Raw genomic sequence first — 26,686 nt, 5'->3', positions numbered from 1 at the left:
GTCAAAATTTACTACAGTATTTATTTAAAGTTGGCGCACTTGAGGTAAGTCATACCTCAATAAAAAAATGAAAAGGGAGTTGTGGATCCAGGACCAGTATGCATATAAAATATGGTTGGAAATCACGCTGCACTGTGGCCTCTGCTTGTTTTGTACAGTCCCCAAGCTGAGAGTGTTTTGTATGGTTTTAAGTGGTTGGGAAACTTAAAAGAATGAAATTGCATGACCCATGGATCATGACATGAAATTTACATTCCAGTGTCATCATAAAGTTTTGACACGTGGCTCCTCCCATGTCTGTGCATATTGTCTGTACCAGTGTTCTTGTGCCCTGGATCAGGGTTGAGCAGTGTCGACATGGACTGCATGGCCTACACACCCAGATGTGTTTACTCTCTGGCCCTTTAGAGAAAAGGTTTGCTGGTCAACCTCTGATACAAAAACACTGGCACAGTGTTCAGGGCCTCAGCATGATAACAGTGTAAAATTTGGCTAAAATAATGTGGATGCTGATGTCTTTAAGAGATTGAAGGACATTCTGATCAGCTTAGTGCTGAGACAGAGCCCAGGACGCGCCAGAGCACAAAGAACTCTGCAGGCGACAGGGCTGTCGTGCAGAGCTGCACCGCTTACCCGTCAGGCCCCAGTGATGGCTAGTGCCTTTAGATTTTGTTCTGCAGGCTAAGGGACGAAGGCAAAGCGTCACAGAGGCCATGCGTAAAGGGATGTTTTAAGACTGTTTCTTATCACTGGAGATGTTTATCACTGGGACTGAGTATGGTGACAGACTGCAGGCAAAGAGGTTGATTATTCAACTATATATATAGGGTTGATAGCTGAGGGTCTAGATTACTGTGGTGTCTTGGCAGACAGGTGGTAAAGGAGCACTGTGAAAGAACCTGAAGGGTGTACTTATTAATCAGGAAATCGTGGCTTGCTAACGCAAGCCTGCAAAAATGGAATTACTCACAAATGTAATTCAAAGCTCCATCATGATACAGCATTTCAGCTCCACAGGGGGATCCACTCAGGGAGACAGATCCATGAAGGATGCCTGGGATTGTCTGCACCCACTGGAGTACACCTTTTTCTGGGTGTCACTGGACAGTACTTCTGTCTGGGAAATGGGCTGCTCTAAAGTTGGTTCTCTCCTGGGCTACAAATTTCCAAGTGCAATCCACAGCCTCTTCTGTGCCTCTCATCTGGACTCCGGTCCTGATTGCCTCAGCTTCCAATGGCTCTTAATAAAAGACAGCAATAAAAAATCATTACTGAATTGTAAGCTTAATTCTTTTCAGGCAGCATCTTATTTAATTATTTCATAACACTCTGAGTTAAGCACTGTTAGTAACCCTACTTTAGATTTGAGTAAAATGAGGCTTAAGGAGATTCAGAAAATGGGAACTTACACCTGGTGGACGAGGGGCTGAACCAAGTAGGGTGAGCTCACCATCTAAGCTCTGCAGTCTCCTCCTCTTTACCACACAGACCTGCTGACCTGAGGGTCATGTGCCCAAATAGCTTCGGTGCTCAGACAGGTGAAGTAAAAACTAAGTCAGACGCAGGCAGTGGGCCGGGGTGAGAACCGCAGAAGTTGGGAGAGTCAGGGCCCATGTACAGGAGGCTGCTCCTGCCAGCGGTTAGCAGTGGTAGTGGCGGGAGGGGAGGGCCACCCAAGCTTGTACTGAGTCAAGAGAAACCACAGGGGTAAAATTTTATGTGAAACTTCTCGTTTAAACATATTTTTCATTGGTGGGGAAAGATAAAGCAAAAGAGAAAGAAGCAACCTGCAACCACTGTCTAAATGTACCAAAGTAGAGAGCTGTAGGGGTTAAGTGGTAGGTGGATATTAGGTGCTGATCAGAGCCTGGCCTGTGGTGAGTGCTGGATTAAAGTAAGGTGTGGCTCAGAGGGAGCAAGATGTGAGCTTGCAACAATGACTTTGGAGCTGGGCTGCTGGATTCTGGTCCTAGGCACTTCCCTACTTCCTCTTTATGTCAACTCTCATCATTTCCTCTCCTGACAGGCCAAAACTTCAACTGCATTATTACAGGTATCATTACATTTTTGTCCTACATTCCATGCCACCATCTATCTGTCTATGTTCCAAGAGTCTGTAAGCCTCATACGATCAGATAACTGGTCAGTTTGGATCCCCAACAAGGGGACCTAACCAACATCTCACGTGGTGTGTGGCCCCCCACGTGTGGCATCTGTATTTGAACTTTCACACACTGGTTCGGTAGATCCACAACCTTTAGAAATTCTGTTTGCCTTTTTATAATTATATTAATCACAGCAAGTATGATTGTTTTGCCACAATTTATTGCCTTCCTTCCATTTATATGCTGGTGTTTGTACGTGTGTGCTAAACCACTTCAGTCGTGTCCTACTCTTTGCGAGCCACCTGTATTTTTCTCTAAGTCTTATCACAGACCTGAGAAGAAGGTATCATTATCCAAGGTTTTTAACAAAGTGACTCCATGAAATTAAGTAATGAGTCCAGAATTACATGGTTAACAAATGTTGGTGCCATGAGTGAAAATTATTTTCTGTGTTTTTCTCCAAAGCCCTCCCTTTTTTTTTTTTTTAAGGATAGATTGCATGCTATACAGACCCACTAATAAATGCCTATTATACAACTATTTCCCTCATATTTTAAATATCATTCAGAAATGCTCTTATTAAAAATATGGCTAGGGATTTAAAGAAAATGGAATCAAAGATCCTTTATTTAATCCAGAGTTTTAGCACAGTTCTTAGATGTAGTATAACTGGTACCTGGGCTTCCCAGATGGGTCAGCTGGTAAAGAATCTGCCTGCAATGTGGGAGACCTGGGTTTGATCCCTGGGTTGAGAAGATCCCCTGGAGGAGGGCATGGCAACTCACTCCAGAATTCTGGCCTGGCGAATCCCATGGACAGAGGAGGCTGGCGAGCTATAGTTCATGGGGTTGCAGTGTCGAATACGGCTGAGCGGCTGCTGCTGCTGCTAAGTCAGTTCAGTCGTGTCCGACTCTGTGCGACCCCATAGACGGCAGCCCACCAGGTTCCCTGGTCCCTGGGATTCTCCAGGCAAGAATACTGTAGTGGGTTGCCATTTCCTTCTCCAATGCATGAAAGTGAAAAGTGAAAGTGAAGACAGTCGTATCCGACTCTTAGTGACCCCATGGACTGCACACTACCAGGCTCCTCTGTCCATGGGATTTTCTAGGCAAGAGTACTGGAGTGGGGTGCCATTGCCTTCTCCGGGCTGAGTGACTAATCATGCACAATACACAGAGCTGGTTCCCAGCAAATGAATAGCATTTCCTGTACTTTTTTATTAAAACAAAAATGTCGTATTCTAACTCGCATATGCGGAATCTAGAAAAATTGTGCTGAAGAATAGATTTATAAGTCAGTAATGCAGAAACAGACAGAGAATAGACTTATGGACACGGGGAGAGGGGAGGAGAGGGCAAGATGCATGGAGGGAGTAACATGGAAACTTACAATACCATGTGTAAAATCGATAGCCAACGGGAATTTGCTGTATGGCTCAAGAAACTCAAACAGGGGCTCTGTATCAACCTAGAGGGTTGGGATGGGGAGAGAGATGGGAGGGAGGTTCAAAAGGGAGGCTGATTCATGTTGAGGTTGGACAGTATACAGCAAAATTCTGTAAAGCAATTTTATCCTTTAATAAAAAAAATAAAATATATACACTTAGTAATAGCTTCAAACAGTATCTCTCTGGAGCAGCTGACTGAACACACTGGCAGGTGGTCTACAAGTTAAGTCTTGGCAATGATTTAGCAGGTGCTGAACTCACTAAAAGGAAGGGTTTCTAAGCAAAGGATAGACAAGCGTTAGGTTTTATTCTTCCAAACTTTATAAAGATCTGCAACTTACACAGTTTTATCTGGTCAGGAAAAGAAAATTATAGAAGAAATAGAATCTCATGTAGCTGACTAGTTAGGGAGCAGAGTGTGGTTTACCTGAGCCTCTGCAAGCAGCTTTTTATACACATGGAGAAAAAATCTACTTGGCCACTTGGGTTATTTTTTTTTTTTTTTTTTATGTAGTTTAAAAAAAAACACAAAACTGGTGAAAAGATTTCAGTTTGGAATAAGCTCCATGCTTTTCATGAGTCTTAATAGGACCCTCCTAATGATTTTTGCTTATTGTTGGTAAAGTGATAGTGTTAATTGCTCATTCATGTCTGACTCTTTCAGACCCCATGAACTGTAGTCTGCCAGGCTCCTCTGTCCATGGAATTTTCCAGGCAGAAATAGCGGAGTGGGTAGCCATTCCCTTCTCCAGGGGATCTTCCCCAACCGAGGGATCGAACTTGGATCTCCTGCATTTCAGGCAAAATCTTTTCCATCTGAGCCATCAGCGATTTATTAATAATTCCAACATTTCTTCACAATATTTAAGTGTTGAATGCAAAATAATGAGCTGTCTCTCATAGGTAATACTCTAAGGTTGAATTGTTGAAATGTTTCATATTTAATGTGAAACTCATAATAAATTAACAAGAAAAATGAACAGTCATTTCCATCACGATGTTAGGATGGGGAAACTGTGGTCTGAAGCTTTGCCCTGACCTTGAGGATAGCTTGAGAATCACCTTACAGAAACTCCAAGTTTTCTCCTGTCTCCAAATCAAATGATCTTCTCTAATTTATGGTGACCTTGAGCAGGGTTTCCATTAACTGAAATAGCCTTTAGAAAAATGAACACTCGCTGGAAAACAGTGAGCAATGACTGATTGGAAAGACGCGGCAGGAAGCCAATTTTCAGTCGCCTGTTCAAAGATGGTCCAGGTACGTCCACACAGAAATAACATCGGGTTGAACACAGAGGGAGGTCACTTTGTCCATGTGTATACATTTCTGATTGTGATAATGAATAACAAAATTAATGATTTAAAAATAACCTATGACATTACTGTTTCCTTCAGTAGATAGGAAATGCAAAAAATCAAATGACGAGTATATCATATGCTTGAAGCCTGTTTTTTTTTAAATCTAGAAAAGTGACAGGAAAAATAAGATTTTCCAAGATGTGTAGATTATACACTATTTTTAGAATTAACTAGAAATTATAGAAGAAATGCATGTTGGAAAAAGAAGCAGGATGAAGAGAAGGAAAGATGCTTTTCTCTCTCCCTTTCTCCAGGATTCCTGCCAAATTCAAGGTTAGAATATCAGCAGGCATGGTTCCTTGTACCGTCTGTCCTGTATTTAAAGTATAAGTGTTGGTGGGGAAGAGTGAGCCTTCCCGTAAAGAAGGAAGTTATATATATGTATACAGTCAGATGCGGCTCTTAGCTCAAGCTCTCAAAGGTTTCCTGGGACCAAACAATGTTCAAGCTGGATTTAGAAAAGACAGAGATCAAATAGCCAACATCCATTGGATCATCGAAAAATTAAGAGTTCCAGAAAAATATCTACTTCTGCTTTATTGACTATGCCAAAGACTTAGTGTGGATCACAGAAAACTGTGGAAAATTCTTAAAGGGATGGAAATACCAGACCACCAGACCTGCCTCTTGAGAAATCTGTATTCAGATCAAGAAGCAACAGTTAGAACTGGACATGGAACAACAGACTGGTTCCAAATTGGGGAAGGAGTATGTCAAGGCTGTATATTGTTACCTGCTTATTTAATTTATATGCAGAGTACATCATGAGAAATGCTGGGCTGGATGAATCACAAATTGGAATGAAGATTGCTGGGAGAAATATCAGTAACCTCAGACATGCAGATGACACCACCCTTATGGCAGAAAGTGAAGAAGAACAAAAGAGCCTCTTGATGAAAGTGAAAGAGGAGAGTGAAAAGGTTGGCTTGAAGCTCAACATTCAGAAAACGAAAGATCATGGCATCTGGTCCCATCACTTCATGGGAAATAGATGGGGAAACAGTGGAAACAGTGGCTGACTTTATTTTTTTGGGCTCCAAAATCACTGCAGATGGTGATTGCAGCCATGAAATCAAAACACGCTTACTCCTTGGAAGGAAAGTTATGACCAACTTAGACAGCATATTAAAAAGCAGAGACATTACTTTGTCAATAAAGGTGTGCTAGTCAAGGCTATGCTTTTTTTTTTTTTTTTTTTTCCCAGTAGTAATGTATGGATGTGAGAGTAGGACTATAAAGAAAGCTGAGCGCAGAAGAATTGATGCTTTTGAACTGTGGTGTTGGAGAACACTCTTGAGAGTCCCTTGGACTGCAAGGAGATCCAACCAGTCCATTCTGAAGGAGACCAGTCCTGGGTGTTCATTGGAAGGACTGATGTTAAATCTGAAACTCCAATATTTTGGCCACCTGATGTGAAGAGCTGACTCATTTGAAAAGCCCCTGATGTTGGGAAAGACAAGGCAGGAGGAGAAGGGGACGACAGAGGATGAGATGATTGGATGGCATCACGAACTTGATGGACATGGGTTTGGGTGAACTCTGGGAGTTGGTGATGCACAGGGAGGCCTGGTGTGCTCTGGTTCATGGGGTCGCAAAAAGTCGGACACGACTGAGTGACTGAATAGAACTGAACTAGGATGATAGCTTTAAAACAATTAGAAGTATTTGCGGGACTACATAGAGAACATAGAGAGTATTTGGCAAAAATCACAAACTAAGTACATTCATGAAACATAAAGGAAGAGATAAGATTTCTTTAAAGAAATTTTGTTGTATACTTTATGATTTCACTGTAAGTTGCAGTTAAATGTAACATGTTCTAAAACAGGGTGGCTTTGTTTACTGGTTAACAGTGCTGTTCAGTGATGGAAAACAGGTTCATCAGAGGCTTACTCCGGAAGGACTTGGGTCATCTTAACACTGATGGTTTGCTGGTACCTTTAATGTCTATGACCCTTACATCACAGAACCAGGCATCATAATATTGAGTCTTCAGGCCAGCAGGACAGTGGGGAGTAGCCAAGCCTGTCTCATTTATTTATAAAAGGAAATAATAACAGTGATACTTTTAAGAAGCCTCTTTGCAGGCTTCCCCTTACATCTCATTGTTTATAACCTGGCCATATGCTGCTGCTGCTGTTAAGTCGCTTCAGTCGTGTCCGACTCTGTGCGACCCGAGACGGCAGCCCATCAGGCTCCCCCGTCCCTGAGATTCTCCAGGCAAGAACACTGGAGTGGGTTGCCATTTCCTTCTCCAATGCAGGAAAGTGAAAAGTGAAAGTGAAGTCGCTCAGTCATGTACGACTCTTAGCGACCCCGTGGACTCCAGCCTACCAGGCTCCTCCGGAGGTCCATGGGATTTTCCAGGCAAGAGTACTGGAGTGGGGTGCCATTGACTTCTCCAGAGTTTACATTTTATTGGCATATACTCTGCATCACTGTGGCTGCACTAAGGGGGTTTGGCCAGCCCTGAACTTGTTTTTGAGTGTGAAATGCTTCTGCTGTTTCAGGGGTTGTTTCTGCTCATAAATGTAGCTCCCTGGTTTCCTACAGAATGAAACTGATATATTATCCATTTGACCACTTAGAAGCTTTACTAAGAATTATGGAAAGAAAAAAAAATAGATCTTTAGGGCAGTGGGTTAATTTATTTGTTCTTTGCTTAAGAAGAAAATGGCTCTAAAACCTCATTGGGGAAAGATAAATAGAATTTAGTAGCTCTGTCATACTCCACAGCAGATTCTTGGTCGATACATTATAAAGAATGACCATATTACCTGGTACTAATAAAATGTGAGGGGGCAGAAAGTCACATTGAGAAACCTACAGAATTAGGCAAGACAGTGCAGATCATGACTGCAGTTTGGTTTTTTTTGCAGTTATTTTCCAGAAACATTGGTGCTTATGCAGGCATACCGTCGTCCATCTGGGAATATCAGGCTACCTGCATAAATGTATCGCTGAAGCCAGATGAGAAATGGAGAGGTTAATTGACTTCACTTGGGTCCACAGTGAGAAAGGAGCCAACCTGAGAATTAGAAATCTGGGGAAGCAGAGTTTAGAGTCTTGTGGAAAGCAGCCATACTGAGTTACATTTGTTTTCCTGTCTGCAACTGAGGGAGAGTCTGGCCTTTCTCTGCAGCTTTTTACTGAAAAGAGTCAAATTTATCAGGCTACATTTCCTAAGGCGGAAATGAAGATTTGAGAATTGGATAAAAAGTGAAACACATATATTGTCCGTTAGTGAGGAGAAAACAGAAGAGCATTGGCTCATGTGGGAAACAGGAAATCGTGAAATTAAAGGGGTGGCTCTCGTGGATTATGACCATCTTTATGTGACTCGTTGGCTCTACTTGTTTGTTGGAGGCTTTGTTGTTCATTCAATAAGCTGAGTCCAACTCTCTGTAACCCCATGGTCTGCACCACGCCAGGCCTCCCTGTCCTTCACCATCTCCCCGGACTTTGCTCAAATTCATGTCCACTGAGTCAAGTGATGCCATCCAACCATCTCTTCCTCTGTCGTCTCCTTCTCCTCTTGCCCTCAGTCTTTCTCAGCATCGGGGAGGCATAACACTGAGGAAGTTAGAGTCCTCAGCCTGAGCCCCACAAGGGCCACTCAACACTCTGAGCTCTGCTATAACCCTGCAGTCTCTTGTTAGTATGAGTAAACCAAGAGTTCTCCCAGCTAGTTTCATGAGCTGGATTTCTATCGTCAAAATGTTTTGGAATTTTCTTTTACATCTTCAGTTGTGCATTGGGAATTTCATCTTAATTTTCAAGGCTATCTTAATAAACATCCCCTGACCTACTGCCTAGGAAATCACCTACAGTTAAAATAATCAGACATCTCCATTTTCTAAAAGCATCATCTCATGGACAAATAAGCGTTTTCCTTCATAATCTCCTAAAAATATGCAAAAAACTATTTTTTACTTTTTCTCTTTCTTACTGAATATGTGTGTGTGTGCTCAGTCACTCAGTCATGTCTGACTCTGGGCCCCTGTGGACTTCCACCTACCAGGCTTTTCTGTCCATAGAATTTCCAAGGCAGTAATACTGGAGTGGTTGTCATTTCCTGGGTTTGAATAAACAGATATAGTACAGATGGTATATACGTGTGACCATAAAATGAACGGAGTGTGATCGAAAATATCCAAGCCTCTGTTAACTGGGCTCCCTCTACTCCCGTCCGCGACAGGGCTCCGTGCCCGAGGCAGGGCCTGGAGCTTTTCTGCCTTTGTGCTTTAGTGCCACACACGATGCATATTTTACCTGTTTTGTGGAAGAAATGAATAACTGGACAGAGGGCATCATAGTCACTGTTTGCGTTGATCCCCCTGTAGTCTTAGAACAGGAATGAACTTTGTAGTCATTTAATCTAAATTCCCTCCCGATACAGAAATTTTCTTATAATGTATTCTCGGTGTTTGGTCATTTGCCTTATGCTCAACAACCTCTAGGTACGAGGGGATGATTGCTTTACTTTAGCTTGCTCTCTTCATTGTGTGGAACTCTAAATGACAGAGAGTTATTTGACCTGAAATCTGTCTTCACTCATAAATTATAGCTCCGCTTATTGAAAATAGAACAAAATCCAAAGAATCTTCCATCTGTCAGCTCTTCGTATGTTTAAAGCAGCTAAAATGATTCACTTCCTAGGTCTCCCTTTCTCTAGCAAATGCATGGCTTTCAAACGTAAGAAAGGCCAAAGGTGTCTCCTTGCCACAAAGAAATGCACTCTTCTTTGAGCAGCTTCAGAGTCGTAAGAGGTGGAGCAAGCACCTGAGGGAAGATCGTGGTTGGAACCGGGAGGTGGTGAGGGGCAGGGCCAGCAGCTGTGGGTGGAACTTGGACAGAACTTGTGTGGACTGGCTGGGCTGATTCCAACATCCCTGAGAAGAAGCCTGACCTGTGGGAAAGCAAGAGCCGGAATGCACATAGGGACTTCCCTGTGGTCCCGTGGTGGTTAGGGTTGCGGACTCAAGAGGTGTGGTTAGCAGTGGCAGTTGTGAGAGAGCAGTGTGTGATGGCCAGGAGTCAGGCGCTGAGAACACAGGATGGTAGATGACAGCGCTTGCTGGGCCTTGAACCTTGATGCCCGGTGGTGATGCTTTAAAATGAGCTCCAGGCAGTTGCAAGCCTTTTGCAGCTTAAACGGCACCACCCATCAAGCTGCTGCTGAGCGCCAGTGCTTCCTTTTGCTCTCTATGCTTTTGTGACTTTTGCTAAAGGCCTGCCATAGCCTCCTAGGAGGGGACAGGTTCTGTTGTTGTTTTGTTTTTGTTCTGTTGCTGTCTCTCAGTCGTGTCCGACTCTTCCTGACCCCATGAACTGTAGCCCACCAGGCTCCTCTGTTCCTGGGATTCTCCAGGCAAGACTACTGGAGTGGGTTTCCATTACCTTCTCCAGGGGATCTTCCCGACCCAGCAATGGAACCCACGCCTCCTGCTTGGTAGGCGGATTCTTTCCAGTGAGCTACAAAGGGAAGCCCAGACATATTCTACCAAGCCAAATGGATAACTTTTAATTTTCAGATTCAGTTTCAATTCAGTAAAGAACACCCAGTCTCATGAAGAGCCATCAAGAGAGCCAAAACCTCTCCCTGCACTCTCCTGCTCTGGCCTGTGTGAGGACGGGCTCCCTCTTACTTCCCATCCTCACTTTCACCCCTGCTCTACCGCTTTCCTTCCTTTGACTTCTCTGTCTCAGGGTTGAACTCAGATGAGAGAGCTAAAGCCAAGATAGACAGGGGAAGTTCTTGCTTGACTGGTAACTGTCCTGGCGTAGCTGTGAGCTGTCGGGAGCTGGCAGGTGTGAAAGCCGACTCTGTCTCTTGGCTGTTGTCCAGTTGTCTAGAGGTCTCCGTGGGGAATTCCAGCTGCCCCTGAAGTGATGTGCTAATGCATTTCCTCCAGCACCGACTCCTCCCTCAGCTCCTGGTTTCTCGCTGCTCATTTGCCTGGTTTTCTCCCTTGGAGTCTCTTAGGCCCTCCAGGAGTTCTTGTTGGGAAGAGTGTAAAATGGTGTTAGTGAGGCTCTTTCTCGGTATCCAAGGGGAACACTTACACATGTTTTGCTTTAATAAAATTTGGGATCACAGGCTGAATCTAATGTAGCTGTTGACACAAGGAACTAGCCCCGTAGATTTTCCAAGGGGGACTCAGCCCAGACCCACTGTCTGCCCCCAACTCTGGAAGATGTCAAGCTCTCCGGAAGAGACATGTCAAGCTTGCTGAGTGATTGCGCTGAATCCGTTTGTTCTCAATTCAAGATCAAGGGGATGTCCCACTGTGTTGGGATGGAGATGTAATGCACCTTTCAACGCTGAAATCATCTTCACTCATGATCTACACTCAGTCTCCAACTCAAGCTCTGAAGGGGCTTCCCAGGTGGCACTAGTGGTAAAGAACCTGGCTGCCAGTGCAGGAGACGTGAGAGACACAGGTTCAATCCCCGGCTTGGGAAGATCCCTTGGAGGAGGCCTTGGCAACCCACTCCAGTATTCTTGCCTGGAAAATCGCATGGACAGAGGAGCCTGGTGGGCTACAGTCCATAGGGTCGCCAAGAGTCTACTGAAGCAACTTAGCACAGCACATTATGTTGTGGCCTGAATTGACTGAAGTGACTTCACACTCACACAGTCTCAACCCACCAACTTTTACATGTACGATGTGGGCAGAGAATTCCAAAAAATGTATCATGTGTTGGACACAGGTTTTATGGAATTTTTTGCTATAAACATAAGACTTCTCCAAAATAATAGTTTATTTTAAAAAATTCTACCTTTGGTTTTTGGACCTGTAACTGTGCAGGTGGATTCGGCCCCTCTCTCGGTTCACCACCTCTGTTGAATCTTGTGCTCCAGTAGAAACCTCTGCTTTACTGCTCTGTCATGGAAGCTGAATCTGTAGAGCACGTGATGCTTTAATAAGAGCATCCATGCGTGTCATCTAGATTTGTATGACAACTGTGTTAACTTGGAAACGTAAGTATCTCCACCACTTTTTATACCTGAGAAGACTCTACAAGCATCAGAGAAAAGGAGAATTACCGAAGAGCCCGTGTGAGGTGGGGCTCCGGCTTGAACCCACATGGTGTGGACACAATCTGCAGATTTTCTCATTCTGCTGCATCGCCTCCTGTCTTAGCAGAGCACTAAATATCTTTAGTTGGTACATCATTATTTAAGGCATTTAAAAATATTTTAAGTGTGCAGTAGGATCACTGTCATCCTTTTCTTCGAAGATGTTCTTACATTTTCTTTGATTTATATTTTGGAGGTTCTGTCTTCTTTGAGGCCAAGGATGCTGCTGACATGTTCTTTGGTAAATGTCATGTTAAAGATGTTCTAGCCATCTATTAAATCCCATCTCATGGATCAAGATACTAAGAACGGCAAATTAGCTGAAATGTGCGTCCTGGATACCACAGGGCTGCTGTCATTTAGACTAAGGCATTGCTCACCAGTCTTTCCTTGGGAGAAAAAGCTCTTCAAATCATTTATAATGAAGGACACAGGGAACGCTGGAATTTGACGCTCTTCACCTGAAATCTTGTCCTTTCTAGTGTTTTCTTAGGCAACAGGAATGACTTTCAATATGTACTTAAATTATTTTAGTTTTAACTTGGAGCATTAAGTTCAGTGATACAACTTTTGTTTCTCTTATTTGAAAAACTATAATTTTGAAGGGGATGAGCCGGAGAGAAAGTTGGTAGAAGTATTTCTATACTTGATTTTATATATATATATATATAAAATATACTTATACAAAATTTCTATATTTGATTCTTTTCTGTCATTTACTGGGAAAAAACTTTGCAAACCTACTTGTTACACCTTGAAATTTAAGGCATATTTGCTTTCCAATATCTATGTATTATGTTGAACTTGGGAAATTTCGATGAGCTTAGGGGGAAAAAATATCTGTAAGATTAGAGAGTGAACAGTGGTGTTTCGTTTAGGTGAAGAAAATACGAACCAACATCACAAATCTAGGAAAATGTGAATTTATGTGTTCAGAAATGCAGAGCCCAATATAAATTTCATATCGATGTCAATTTTGTTTTATTAGTTGAGGCTTTCTTAAGATTTGCCAATAGAGAAGCCCAAGTGAAACAAAGCATAATATTTTATTGTTTGTTTCGGATCACAGTTTTACAAACAAGAGTTTTGAAATAAATTCCGCATTGGTTGACTTTGAAAAGTGAAAGTGTTAGTCACTCAGTCATTTCCGACTCTTCGTGGCCCCATGGACTGCTGTAGCCGGCCAGGCTCCTCTGCTCAAGGAATTCTCCAGGCAAGAATGCTGGAGTGGGTTGCCATTCCCTTCTCCAGGGGACCTCCCCAACCCAGGGATTGAATCCATGTCTCCTGCATTGTAGGCAGATTCTTTACCTTCTGAGCCACTAAGAAAGCCCTTTACATTTCTCAAAGATCTACACACTAGTATTTCTCAAACCTTCCCATTTTACTTTAAACATGTGCATTTCTGAAATTATAAAGAACCTGTTAAATGTGCATTTTTAATTTCACTGGATGATAAGGATGGAAGGAAAGTCAGAGGCAAGGCAGCTCAAAGATGGAAAATTTTTAAGAGTGACCCAGAGAAGGACAGGACAGTGTATGTGTTTATTATCTTGAAAGTGAAAGTGTTAGTCACTCAGCCATGTCTGACTCTTTGTGGCCCCATGGACTGTAGCCTGCCAGGCTCCTCTGTTCAAGGAATTCTCCAGGCAAGAATGCTGGCAGTTGATTGAAAGTGGGAGGAGAAGGGGAAGACGGAGGATGAGATGGTTGGATGGCATCACGGACTCAATGGACATGAGTTTGAGTAAGCTCCGGGAGTTGGTGATTGACAGGAGACCTGTGGTGCAGTTCATGGCGTCGCAAAGAGTCGGACACAACTGAACGACTGAACTGAACTGAACTGAAGTAATATAAATAAGGGCTTCCCTAATAGCTCAGTTGGTAAAGAATCCGCCTGCAATGCAGGAGAACCCGGTTTATTTCTGGGTTTGGGAAGATTTGCTAGAGAAGGGATAGGCTACCCACTCCACTATTCTTGAGCTTCCCTTGGGGCTCAGATGGTAAAGTAATATAAATATACAGCTCACCTGTATGTGCTATGAAGTGTACTGAAAGTTGCTCAGTTGTGCCCAGCTCTTTGTAACCCCATGGACTGTAGCCTGCCAGGCTCCTCTGTCCCTGGATTTTTCCAGGCAAGAATACTGGAGTGGGTTGCCATTCCCATCTCCAGGGGATCTTCCCAACCCAGGGATCAAACCCAGGTCTCCCGCATTGCAGGCAGATTCCTTATGGTATGAAGCACTAGGGAAGACTGTATGTGCTATAGAGCACATAAAAAATATTTTTATAGTTTAAGTGTATCTTCTGAAAACCAAGTAGAATGAGGAGAGGATAAAAGAAAAGAGAGCAATGGTTACTTGGCTGTTGCAGAAATGAAATGTGTGGCCGGGCATCAGGGGCAGTCACCCTGGAGTGAGTTTTCAAAGTGAGTTAAACTTTTCTAAAGTTCGATGGCTTATGAGCTGGGGACCTAGAAATGAGGTGGCCTTGCCTTGATCACAGGTGGAAATGACAGGCTGGCAACAAGGATGATGGCGGGGGTGAAACAGTTCACTGTTTTGTCACCATGTTGATTTCCTTCAAATATGTGTGCTTTGGCACATGAAAATTTGGTTTTTACGAGAGAGAGGCTTGCACACTGCACGCTGAGGCAGGAAAGGGGGATCCCGTTTCATACACTGCCATCGGTGAGTTCAGGGACATCCCCAGAATGGCTCAGTGAGGACCTGGGGCCAGAAGATTAGCTGTCAGACCTGAGCCAGCCCCGGCCCTGGGAGGGTCTCGTGTCCTTGGGAACCCCGTCTCGTGTTGCTCTTGGCCGCACACCAGGTTCCCTGCAGAAGGCCCCGCAAAGCCTGGCTCTCCCTAGACTCTTGTTAACTTCTCCATCTCCTGTGTTTCCCCGTGTAGGTAGCAGCCGTCTTTCAAGTGCGTGTCCTTCTCAATCTGAGAATGCCCCGTGACCCCCCATTTGGAAATCGAGTCGTGCAGAGTTGCTGGGCAGGAAATCCGATCTATTTGAGGCCACTGGGTTGTGGAAAATACAATTTTTCAATGAAATTAAAATGTGTCAATACATGACTTCTGCATTTATAGGAATCCTTTTTTATAATCATTTCTTCCAAATAAGCAGAAAAGCGCCAATAGGAACTTGTCAGATATGTTGTAAACGTTGGCAGAAATGACCCAATAATAATGGGCTTTAGAAGGAGGTGACAAGCAGTTTTCGCAGGACCCAACTTTGAGTGTTTCAAATACAATAATTATTCATTATTACAGTTGTTGCAATAATTATTTATTATTACAATAATAATACTTTCACTTTTCGCAAATTAAATTGGAGACACAAGCACATGTTGAATGACAATGATTGAAGTTATCATTAAGGAAAATTATTCAGTTCACCATGACAAAAGCACGACGTTGTATGTGGTCCAATAAAAGAGGCCCGAAGCACTTCTGCTCTGCAAGGCTCCCAGTCAAGTTGGGGGACTAATCGCATCAGGAACATTCCAGAAGCAAAGCAGTGGGGACCTTCCAATAGACGGGCTTCCCCTCAGCTGCCCAGGGAGGAGAATGCTGGCTATTCTACACCTCACATATCAAGAATCTGAAATCTCAATGAGCCATACTCTCTCACAACCTGTGTGTGTGTGTGTGTGACCTCCCTCAACAAACAGCACCATGGAAAAGTGTAGCGAGTAAGTTTAGAGACAGAAAGAGAAGTTACCCGGCACACATATGCACCACAGATTTCTGATTTGATTAGCCCGCGATTCTAAATCTCAGCAGATACAAGCGTCTCCCCAGGGCTGCTGCTGAGACGTCCCTCTGATAAGGGTTTCTAAAACGAGTGTGCAACTTGCATAATACCCTGCACCCTGGCAGAGCCAGCCATATTTGAAAAAATGGCCAGAGTCTTGCTGGAAGATGAAGTGATGGTGGAGCTCTCTGGTTAGAAGAAGCATCACAAGCAATGATCAGTGCAAGAAAGAGAAACTAAGGCAGCCAGGGGCTTTAGAGAGTGGGGAAGGTGAGAAGGCAGTCAAAGAGGAGAAGAAAATAGTTTTGTCATAGATAACACAGAAGCTAGGTGGATGCTGATGTCTTTCATTAAGACACAGAACCCTGGGAAATCAATAGGCTTGAGTTAAACAGCCACTGAGCATGAAAGTTGGGGACATTTCAAGTTTCAGCTGCCGTTTGGACATCCAGGTAGATATGCAAAGTAAGCAGTTGGATAATCAGCCTGGTGCAGTCTTTGACATTTGTCCCAAAATGCACTCTTAGGAGCTTTATATGTGTGTTTTAGTGAGAAAAAGACAGTCCTTTGGGGCTTCTCACAGATTGTTGCCAGAATGTCAGTATGAGCTGTGGCGGCTGACTGAGGCACCCTAACCGGCCAGCCACCCCGTGTTTGAGATTCAGTTGTTGTCTTTGCTTCATGCGTGGGTGCCCAGACGCTCTCCTCACTTGCAGGGAGGCCATTCCCAGGTGACCCGTCACTGTCTTCTGCCAGCCGACTCCTGCTACCCCAGCCCCTGCCGCCCTCCAGGCAGGTCTCACGGGCAGGATGGAAACCCGGGCAGCCGCCGTGGGTCCCCAGGCTGAGACCTCAGCCCCATGTGAGACAGCTCCTGAGTTCTGTTGTCCAAGTTTATATATTGGACATCTCTGAATATAGCACTTCTCCTCAAGTTTACCATTCTAACTGTCAGTGAAGTGAAAGTCACTCAGTCATGTCCGACTCTTTGCCTCCCCACGGACTATATAGTCCATGGAATTGTCCAGGCCAGAATACTGGAGTGGGTAGCCCTTCGCTCCTCCAGGGGATCTTCCCAACCCAGGGATCGAACCCAGGTCTCCTGAATTGCAGGCCGATTCTTTACCAGCTGAGCCACCAGCAAAGCCCAAACTGTAACTGTAAACGCACATGGAAAATCATAATGTTGAGCATGGTGTTTGAACTACAAGCAACATCTGTGTTTAATAACTGCAGTTTAGGATATTACAGCAACCAGAGTACTGGCAGGCCAGGAGCAGAGCAAGGAACATGCCGACCCCTGTCCTTCTCCAGGTTGGAAATGGGAGGGTGCGGGAAGGTAACTAGTTTTGTCTAACAATTTCTTTCTTTCTACGCACAGTATCTGTGGGGTTTGGTTAAAATCAGGAGAAAAGTTGAGAACTCGAGTCACTGATATTCTGTGTGTGCTGATTAAGGTCTTACTTTTATCTGAGATTGCCAAATGGAGAGTGTATTTTCTGCTTTTGATAGATAACCAAATGCTTCTCCGTAGGTTTGTGACCTTTAGCAGGACCCTTAATCTTTCTGAGTTTCTTTTCTCTCTCATTGGGGGCCCTCGACTGCATTGTTTTAGCGTGCCTCCTTGTCTAAAGCTGTATGTGTCTGCGCCCCTCCTGCCTGGGCCTAGGCAGTGGAGGCTGCTCAGGGATGTGCATAAGGCAGTGTGTTCGGGACCTGATTCCTGGCGGTTCATCAGGACTTCCCTCCGCTCCCCTCCCCACGTTTCTGATTGCTGTTTCTATCATCATCATGCGATCTCTCAGGTGTATCAGTTTGGATTCTAGGGTCTGTTCACAACACACCACCAACACTGGTCTCAGCTTGACCCTCCATTTATTTCTCTGTTTCTTTCTTTCTCCAATTTTTTTTTTTTTTTTTTGCTTAACTTCTCTAGCTCCTTTCATTTAAGGAACATGTAAGACCTGCTCCTGACTATGTGTGAAGCGTGTTACTATGGTAGAACCTGTGTGTGACTCAGAGATGATGTCTCAGTCACCCTTGCCTCTGCAATACCTGGTGGAAATGCATCCACTTATTTATGAGAATCATTCTTCAGTTTCGGTGTCAGAAATAACAATCACAGAAGGAAGTGGTTTCCATGTTTTATGAAGCTAATATCATTTCCCCCGTTCTATGCTTGCTTGAATGCTGAGAAAAATAAGTACCTGCCTCGAGCACCCCATGAACTGTAGCCTGCCAGGCTTCTCTGTCCATGGAATTCTCTAGGCAAGAATACTGGACTGGGTAGCCATTCCCTTCTCCAGGGGATCTTCCTGACCCAGGGATCAAACCTGGGTCTCCTGAGTTGCAATTAGATGCTTCACCATCCGAACCACCCAGGAAGTCAGTCCATCCAAAATAGCAGTAAAATAAGAAAATGGTTTCTGTGTTTTATGTGGCTAGTACCTTATGCCCCTTTCTAAGCTTGAAAATAAGTGCCTGCATCTAGCAAACGTATAAAACTTGTTTCCTTGACTTGGTTGAGGAACGTCACCACTAGCTTTAATCAAATGCTTTCCCCCCTTCTTTCTCTGGGTCAGCTCCCCACCCCAGCAAACTGTCTTCACTTTTTTATTATAGGCTGTTTTATATCTTTTTCTTCATATATTAGAGTGGACTATTATTAAAATGTTATTTTCATATTTTTAAAACTGCAGATGTTAAGTGTCTGAATGCTAAGTACTATGAGATAAGAATTTCTTAGTCATAAAGCATAAAAATTCTATGGGAGGCCATTGCATGCAAATTAAAAGATTAAATTAGATTTGCCTCTCGTATTCAGCGCCACTAAATGCGAGACTGATTTAAACTAGTATCAGATAAGAAGATGATCTCTGCCTTTAGTGATGGTATTTAATTTCTTTAGGAGATAGAGTGTTATTCTGTGTATTATTAATTTTGTTTCTTCTTGAGTCATTTTTGGTGATGTGTGTCTTTCAAGAAATCTTCAGTTTAATCAAGGATATTTAATTTATTGCCTAAAACATTTCCTTTTTTGTTTTTTCTCTTTTTCTTAGGGTTTCTTTCTACTTATTTTTTAATTTTATATTGAAGTATTGTTGATTAATAATGTTGTGTTAGTTTCAGGTGTACTGCAGAGTGATTCACTTTTCCATTTTTATATTCTTTCTTGAATCAAACCATGTGTAAATATATAAACAAGCTTCTAGATGGTTGAAGGGATTCATTTGTTTAAACTTATATTTTTACCTGAGATTGAAGCTGGTGCAATCTAAATTTGAATTAATGTATTTTAATTTTATCTATTATCTGAATTCCTCCTAGGTCTCTATCTTTTCCACTTTTGTTGAGGCTGCTATGCACTTCCTATGTGGTTGACCTACGTAGAATAAATGAGTGAACTGATACTTCGAGATTTAGGATGGGGGAGGGAGTCTAGTGCCCGCAGTTACATAATACATTTACTCTTCCATCCCAAAAGCTACATTAGAGATAATTTGGCCACTAATATGTTGGTTGAGTTAGTTTCCTGCTATAAATTTTGAATACTATTTGATCGGAGGGGAAAACATTCATTTAGAAATTTCCAATTATCACAGTGCACAGCTCTTTTCTCAAGCCTGTTTGGAGCTGACCATTTCATTTGATGCGATTTAAATAAGGCTTGTAGTGTGTGACTATATGTTTATATTATCTTCAAGATATCTGATAACTTTCAAAAGTGAAAAATATTTTTGGGGGGAAAACCATGCCGATCATAGTAACAATCCTTCTCTCCTGTCCCTTTCTCAGTACAGTTCCAAATTCAGAGAATCACAATAAAGAAAAATCACGGCAAGTATGCCTGTGCAGTGAAGCTCACATGTATCACAAAGGCTTCCAGCTGTGGCATCCTGTATGCATTTCAAGGAAATAGTCTTTGTTAAATATACACACACAGACACACACACACACAAACGCGAACACCAGTAATTATGACAAAGAGAACTTTCTCCATAATGAAATTATTGTGCTGAAAAAAAAAAAGGTGGGGGGAGAAAAAGGGGAAGAAATGGTGAATGCAAAGCTGTTAGTTCACCTGGTGGGACTCTCTCGGTTTGCTACCTTGATTTTGTTTTACAATGTCAAAAGCTCTGTGAATTTACATTCCCACCCACAGTGCAAGAAGGTTCCCTTTTCTCCACACCTTCTCCAGCATTTATTGTTTGTAGATTTTTTTGATGATGGCCATTCTGACCAGCTGAGATGATACTTGTCCTCTGTGGCAACCTAGAGGGGTGGGATGGGGTAGGCGGTGGGAGAGAGGTTTAAGAAGGAGGGGAGGGGACATCTGTACTTCTCTGGCTGATTCATGGAGATGCATGGCAGAAACAAAGGCAGCATTGGGAAGTAATTATCCTCCAATTAGAAATAAAAAAATTTGAAAAAAAGCTTCCTACACATGTTAAATTGGTAAATCAAGGCAATATGCGTCTTAGAAATGAGCCAAATGGGCAACGAATGATGGACTCTGGCACAGATGATACTGTCCAGGCTTCTTGTTCATATACAGTGAGAGGCATAGATCTTCAGTGACATTGTTACTTATTGACTAGGATGAGCCTCATCTAGATATAATTTTAGACCATTTCTAGAATGTTCTCTCATGCCCCCTGCTACCCAGTTATTCTTACCCCTTAGTATCTACTCTTCTGACTTCAGCAAGATTGGCTTTTTCTGGCAAGAACAACTGCGATGTGATTGGAGGGCTGGAGGCTGCATAGAGCTCGATGACACTGGAGGGGAAGACCCTCGGGCTGGGGTCTGAGGAAAGACAGTAGCTGAGGGACCACCCTGGGACCACGAGAGCCTCCAGTTTAAGACTTGGGGTCCAAACTGGGTGGAGACCTGGGCTCCATCTGTCATGGCAAAGACAGACCAAGAGGAGATATCCTGGGGAGGCGATGGCATAGTTTGGGCTAAAGACTCAAGATGTAAAAAACACTTGTCTAGGTGGCTAAAATGTCTGGCCGACAGAAAATATAGATTCAAATAGAGAGCATGACGGCATCCAGTCAGCTACCACTGAGTTGCAGGCCAGATTTTCAAACTGCATTTAGGACTGAAGAGAAAGAGATCATGCAACTCAGTGAAATCAAACACCCGGAAAAAACATTTCATGATCAAAGGCTGATCCTTTTGTCTCAGTGAGGTCCAAAACCCGAGTGATGGCCCATTTCTTGTCTTTCTGCTGATGATTGAATTAGATAGGTGCTGTTGAACACGTAGGCATGTCCACATGCAGTACTTTGACAGACATGAAAATATTCTGCTGATTATAAAACAGCCAAATTAGTCCTCGAACAAATAGGTTGATAGTTGAACTAGAGGAATATTGGGTACCTCCCAGATCCCAGGGAGTCACACATGACACCTGCTCAGCTCTCAGGAGCACAGCCCTGATGGGGCTCAGCTGAGTCAGGACCAAGATCACTGCTGAGCACGCAGCCAGGCACACAGGGACAACTGCTTTTGTTGTTGTTGTTGTTGTTGGGTACAGGATCTTATTTCCCCAAATAGGGATTGAACCTGAGTCCTCTGCATTCATTGCACAGCAGATTCTTAACCACTAGACTCCCAGGGAAGTCCCAGGGCAACTGCTGTATGGGACAACCTGTTATCATCTTTCCCATAGAATTACCAAGCTAGAAGAGACTCACCTGCTAAAACTGGTTTATCAGAAAGAGAGTTCTTTTTATGAAATTCCTCTCTGTGCTGAGGGTTTCAGAATTCACAATTAACGTTTTGCAGATGGCCTGCAAGGGGAAATTGGCTTACAGGTTCCTGCTCAGGCACCCCTACAGGGTAGGTGCTCTGTTTCTGAGAGTCCTTCCTGCCCACCAGCCTCCCAGACACCTTTTGATCTTGGTAAAGAGACTCGGAGGCAGGCTGTGTTCGAAAATGCTTTCTCAGCCTAGAAGGGAAAGGAGGATCTTCCAGTAGAATCTTGATGGCATTGCTTCCTGGTGTCTAATGGCTTTCAGAGCTTGGCAGGCATGCCACCTAGTGTTCTCCTTCAAGAGGCCCGGTCACGTTCAAAGAGAAATGAAGGACACCCCCGTGCGGGTGCAGTGAGGACAGCCCGGGGCCTGCGGAGCTGGCTCCATGCAGAGGACCGCCACTGCAGCTTGATCTATGGCATTTTATTTATTTTTTTAATTTGGCAGCTGCCACTGAGATTCCAGTGTCCCAATGCAGAACACTCGCCTTTAATTTGTTTTCTTTATTAAATGTACAGCCAAACTTCTGTCTCCTTCGTTCTATTCTTGGAGTAGTTGCAAGGCACATGGAGAACATGTGCCTTGCTTTCAGTTTTGCTAAATTATATCAAGTTTCTTTTAAATATTGGGCTGTAAGTAGTTTTTCATTTTTCTTTGACTAGTAACTGATGGAAGAAGTAAGTTATTTTGAAATATGTCTTGTAGGCAAGACATAGGAGAAAAATAAGGTATAGTTACTCTAGTGCCTTCCAGTATTGTAAAAAGCTTGGTTAAATTTTATTCTATAAATAATACATTTTCATTATGTAGCACTTGAAAGATACGAAAAAGTATGAGGGAGAAACCTTGTATCTAACCACTGCTAACATTTTAGTGACCATTCTTGAATCTTTGAATATATTCATTTTCTCATATGTAGATGTAAGGATTTTCCCCTAGATTTGTTTTTCTTATTTGAAAATGTTTTATTCTCTCTTAGTTAATTTTTCTGGTTCTCTATTTTTATTTTCTTATAGTTGCATAATATTCTATACTTTGTTATAATGCTATAAACATTTCCCTATTGATCTATTGATAGCATATATTTCATTTACAGGTTGTATGTGTGTGTGTGTGTGTCTGTGTGTATGTGTATGTGTGTTTGTGTGTGTATGTGAGGAAGAGAATAAGAGAGAAAGATAAAGAAATCACTATGATTCTGTGAATGGGAATATGTGTATATGTGCATGTGTTTATGTGTATGTATACATAATATACATCCTTATATCCTTAAGTTCTGATATTTTTAAAGAGCTAATTCCAAAGAGGTGTATCTCTGGGTTGAAGGGTATGTATATTTTTAATTTGAATTAGTTGCAAGATTGTGTTAAAAAAGCTGTAGCAGTCATATTTGCTGTTAGTATTTGGTTGCTTTTATTCCCCTAAAAAATGTTTTCATTATTTATGTTCCCAGTTTCATTAACCTAAATGAAATATTCTTATAATTTAATTTTCACTTTATCTGTTTAACATTTAAATATGATCCTCTGTATTATAATAGTCTTTAAATGGCATCATAAGTTATATATATATATATGTGTGTGTGTGTGTATTTTTATAGCAAAGTAACCTTTTATCTACTGTGCAAGTTGCATATATATTTTCTAAACAGATTTTTGTTGTCTATTGTTTTTATTTACGGTGTCTTTGTTAGACTTGAGATTCCCCTGGTGGCTCAGATGGTAAAGAATCTGCCTGCAATGCAGGAGACCTGGATTCAACCCTTGGGTCAGAAGATCCCCTGGAGAAGGGCATCTCAACCCACTCCAGTATTCTTGCCTGGAGAATTCCATGGACAGAGGAGCCTGATGGGCTACCCGTCCATGGGGTTGCAAAGAGTCAGACACGGCTGAGTGACTAACATGACACTTGTTAGACTCACTGAAATATTTTTCACATAATCACATATTTATATATTTTTTCCCTGTTTTTGGATATAAAATTCTCCTAAGCCTGTATATTTTACAATCATCTCCTATTTTTTTAATTGACTACATTTGAAATTTTTAGTTGGTCTGAAATTTCTCTTTGCATGTGGAGTGATAAAGGATCCCAAATTTATTTCTTTTGAAAGGATGGCTTTCTGTGATGTTACTATTTATTAAATATTCATTTTTCTCAATGTGTAGAAATATTACCCTTGTTACAATAAATTCTTGTATAAGACTGACCTGTAGGCTTTCTCTGACTTGTTGTTACCTGTGCAAATAGATGGCCAGTCATACTGTTTTGAGCACTGTGACTTCATCAAATCTGTTAGTTTGGGAAAAGGCAAGTCTAGCATCAACTGACTCATCTTACAGACTTTCCTTGGCTTTTCATGGGCACTTGTTCTCTGGCTTGAGATTTCATATGGTTTGCCCATTTCAGCCTCCTCCAAAATAAGAGCTATTCCCTCCCTGGAACTTTTTCAGTCTTTAAAGACTCCGCCACATACCCCACGCTCTCTTTGCTCCAGCTGTTCCTCTGCTCAGAAGACAAGTGTTGGATACTTGGAGGGAACTGTGGCAAGGATGTGTTCTAACTGCCACATTCCAAGAGGATGCGTCCCACGACTAATCACAAACAGTGTGACGCCTGCACTCTCACCTCTAAGGACTGAGCAGATACCTGCCAATAAAGGGTGAACGAGAGACGGAACGTGCAGCTCGGCTTCTGGAACGTCTTTTGTTGGGGAAAATTCGTGGAGACAGAGCAGCATGGCTCTTTAGTGAGACTGGATATCAGCCCCCAGCCCTTGGGGAATTCATGATTGGAGAAGTAACAGCTCCTTCCCAGGTGGGAGGAAGAAGAGGTGGGGGCCAGGCTTGCTGTTACAGCAGCGTAGCCGCTACTCTGGCCCTCAGTCTCCACCCTGCCCCACCTGATGGACTCTAGTCCTGGACGCCCAGCTGCCTTTGGCTCTGCAGGCAAATCCACCCATACTGATCGCATTGAATACACCTACATGCAAGTGTTTCCTACAACCACAGGATATGAGACTAATGTTCTTTAGTCTTAATTTTTACCTATGATTACCAAGGCCTTGTTTTGCAACAGGTACAACAGAATTGCATAACTCTATCCTATATCCACACAATATAATTTATGAAGCATTTACTATTTTCTAGTTCCTGGGAATATAGTAGAGTTTTTTTTTTTTTTAAGAAGACAGTAAGCAAAGCAACTTTCTCATGTCTTTAAAATTATTTATGTGGGGAATATAGAAAATAAACCAAAAGGCCTATAACGGCACTAAGTGGTGTGAGGAAGCACTTCATAAAGAGGAAGATTGTGATGGGAGTGCTGGGTTAGATAGGATGGAAGAACTTGGTTGTTATGGGATGTGTGTTGACGTAGAGTGATTAGGATTCGCCCAAGGTTAAAAGAGTGATATAAGCATGATGCTCAAGATGCATAGTTTTAAAATTTATTCAATTATATATTTTGCTGGAGTAAGTAGTTAGTTGTGTAGGAAGATGGGAAGAATATCAGATTTTTGTCTGTGTGTAGGGGACTGAAACGTCTTTGAGCATTTACTTTACAGAAGGCTAATATATTTTTAGTTGGCTGATACACATGATGTAAATTGAGATAAATTTCAACTCATCAGCATGTAGATGGTTTTTAGAGCCATTGGCCTCTATGAGATATTAAACAGAAATAATGGTTATGTGCTCTCCATTTGGGGTATTTATCCTTGGTCTGGCATCTGCATCTCCCTTTGGGAATACCCTGGTTTATGTAGCCTTGAGAGGCCCCGGGCATTGCCCATCATGGAATTCATGGGACCAGGTTCTCCTGCTCTCGCCTTCTGTACATCCAGGAGCAGGAATGAAACAGGGACTCTGTTGGATGAAGGTTACTCCTGGAACTTCAGTGAGTGATACAGCAACATGAGGGCACTGGCATTTTTTTGCCTCTGTACTGACATCGGTAGAGATACCAGACTCTTTCTGAAGCATGATTTTCCCTTGGATCTTACTGTGTTCCCATTCTCCAGTTTCTTAGAGGTTCTGTGGCATCTCAACATCCTGTTAATGTGTTTCTTTTATGTAACAAGTACTAGGCAGATGCATTTCTGGGTATTTGATTGTATTACATATAAGTAAGCTTGGGCTTTCCTGAAGGCTCAGTTGGTAAAGAATCTGTATGCAATGCAGGAGACACAGGAGATGGGGATTCAGTTCCTGGGTCGGGAAGATCTGCTGGAGAAGGAAGTGGCCACCCATTACAGTGTTCTTCCCTGAAAATTCACACGGATAGAGGAGTCTGGTGGGCTCCCGTCCAAAGAGTAGCAAAGAGTCATACACAACTAATAGACCAAGCATACAAGCATGTAGTTTGTAGAACATAGGCAAAAACTTTAGGGAGTTTTCAGTAACTAGAAAGCAGAATTGATGGTGTGTGCTGAGTATACAATATGTTGTTAGCAAGTGGAGCATGCGTGTGTTCAGTGGGAAGCAGAGTGAATGAACCAGGAGCTTCCCAATATTCATGAGGCACCTCGGTCCTAAATATATGTGAGACAAAATATATGAGCGGCAAAAATATTTATGAATATAAATATTCAGGTACACTAAATAGACATCAGCATTTTGTAGTCAGGAAGTCAAAATTTGGTCACCCACTGCTGATGTCTATTCTGGACCCATGTTTTCCCTGCCCACAGAAACCACAATCCATGATTGTTCATCAGGCTAGTTAACAGGATAAATCTGTGTATATTCCCTGTCCCTTTGTCTCCCTGATGGAGCAAGTGTGTGACTTTGGCCCACAGCATCTTCTGCCTGTGGGCCTCATTCTGTTTGCATCCTATCCTAAAGGTGTGTGCGTTTATATCCTCCCCTTTTCTTCTCAAACTATATTTTAAACTGATTTTTAAAAGCCATGTGATTCAAGCATTTCAGTTTACTCTGAGAGTCTTTCTGCTCGGTGACCTCTGGGATAGCTTGCCTGGAGGTGGACTTGAAGGCTCCCATTGCACCAAGGTCATTTCCCACATGACATAAGATACCCAGAGCTGGTTTCTCTCCCTTGAACTTATAGCTCTGATTAATATACTTGTGAGCTAAAGAATACTTGAGTTTGCAATCAGTGTCTTGTGAAGTTTCTCTTTTCTTTTCAGTAGAGAGCTTTGAGCCT

The 26,686-nt window shown here is 42.7% G+C and overlaps 1 protein-coding gene across 7 annotated transcripts in view; it reads left to right on the top strand.

The window, feature by feature from the left end:
* PRKN (parkin RBR E3 ubiquitin protein ligase) overlaps nt 1-26,686 on the top strand; it is a 1,201,168-nt gene that overhangs the window by 425,298 nt on the left and 749,184 nt on the right. The window lies entirely within an intron of this gene.

Source organism: Bubalus kerabau, chromosome 9, assembly GCF_029407905.1.
Source record: "Bubalus kerabau isolate K-KA32 ecotype Philippines breed swamp buffalo chromosome 9, PCC_UOA_SB_1v2, whole genome shotgun sequence".
Taxonomy (NCBI): Eukaryota; Metazoa; Chordata; class Mammalia; order Artiodactyla; family Bovidae; genus Bubalus; species Bubalus kerabau.
This window is presented reverse-complemented; position numbering and strand designations above follow the sequence as displayed.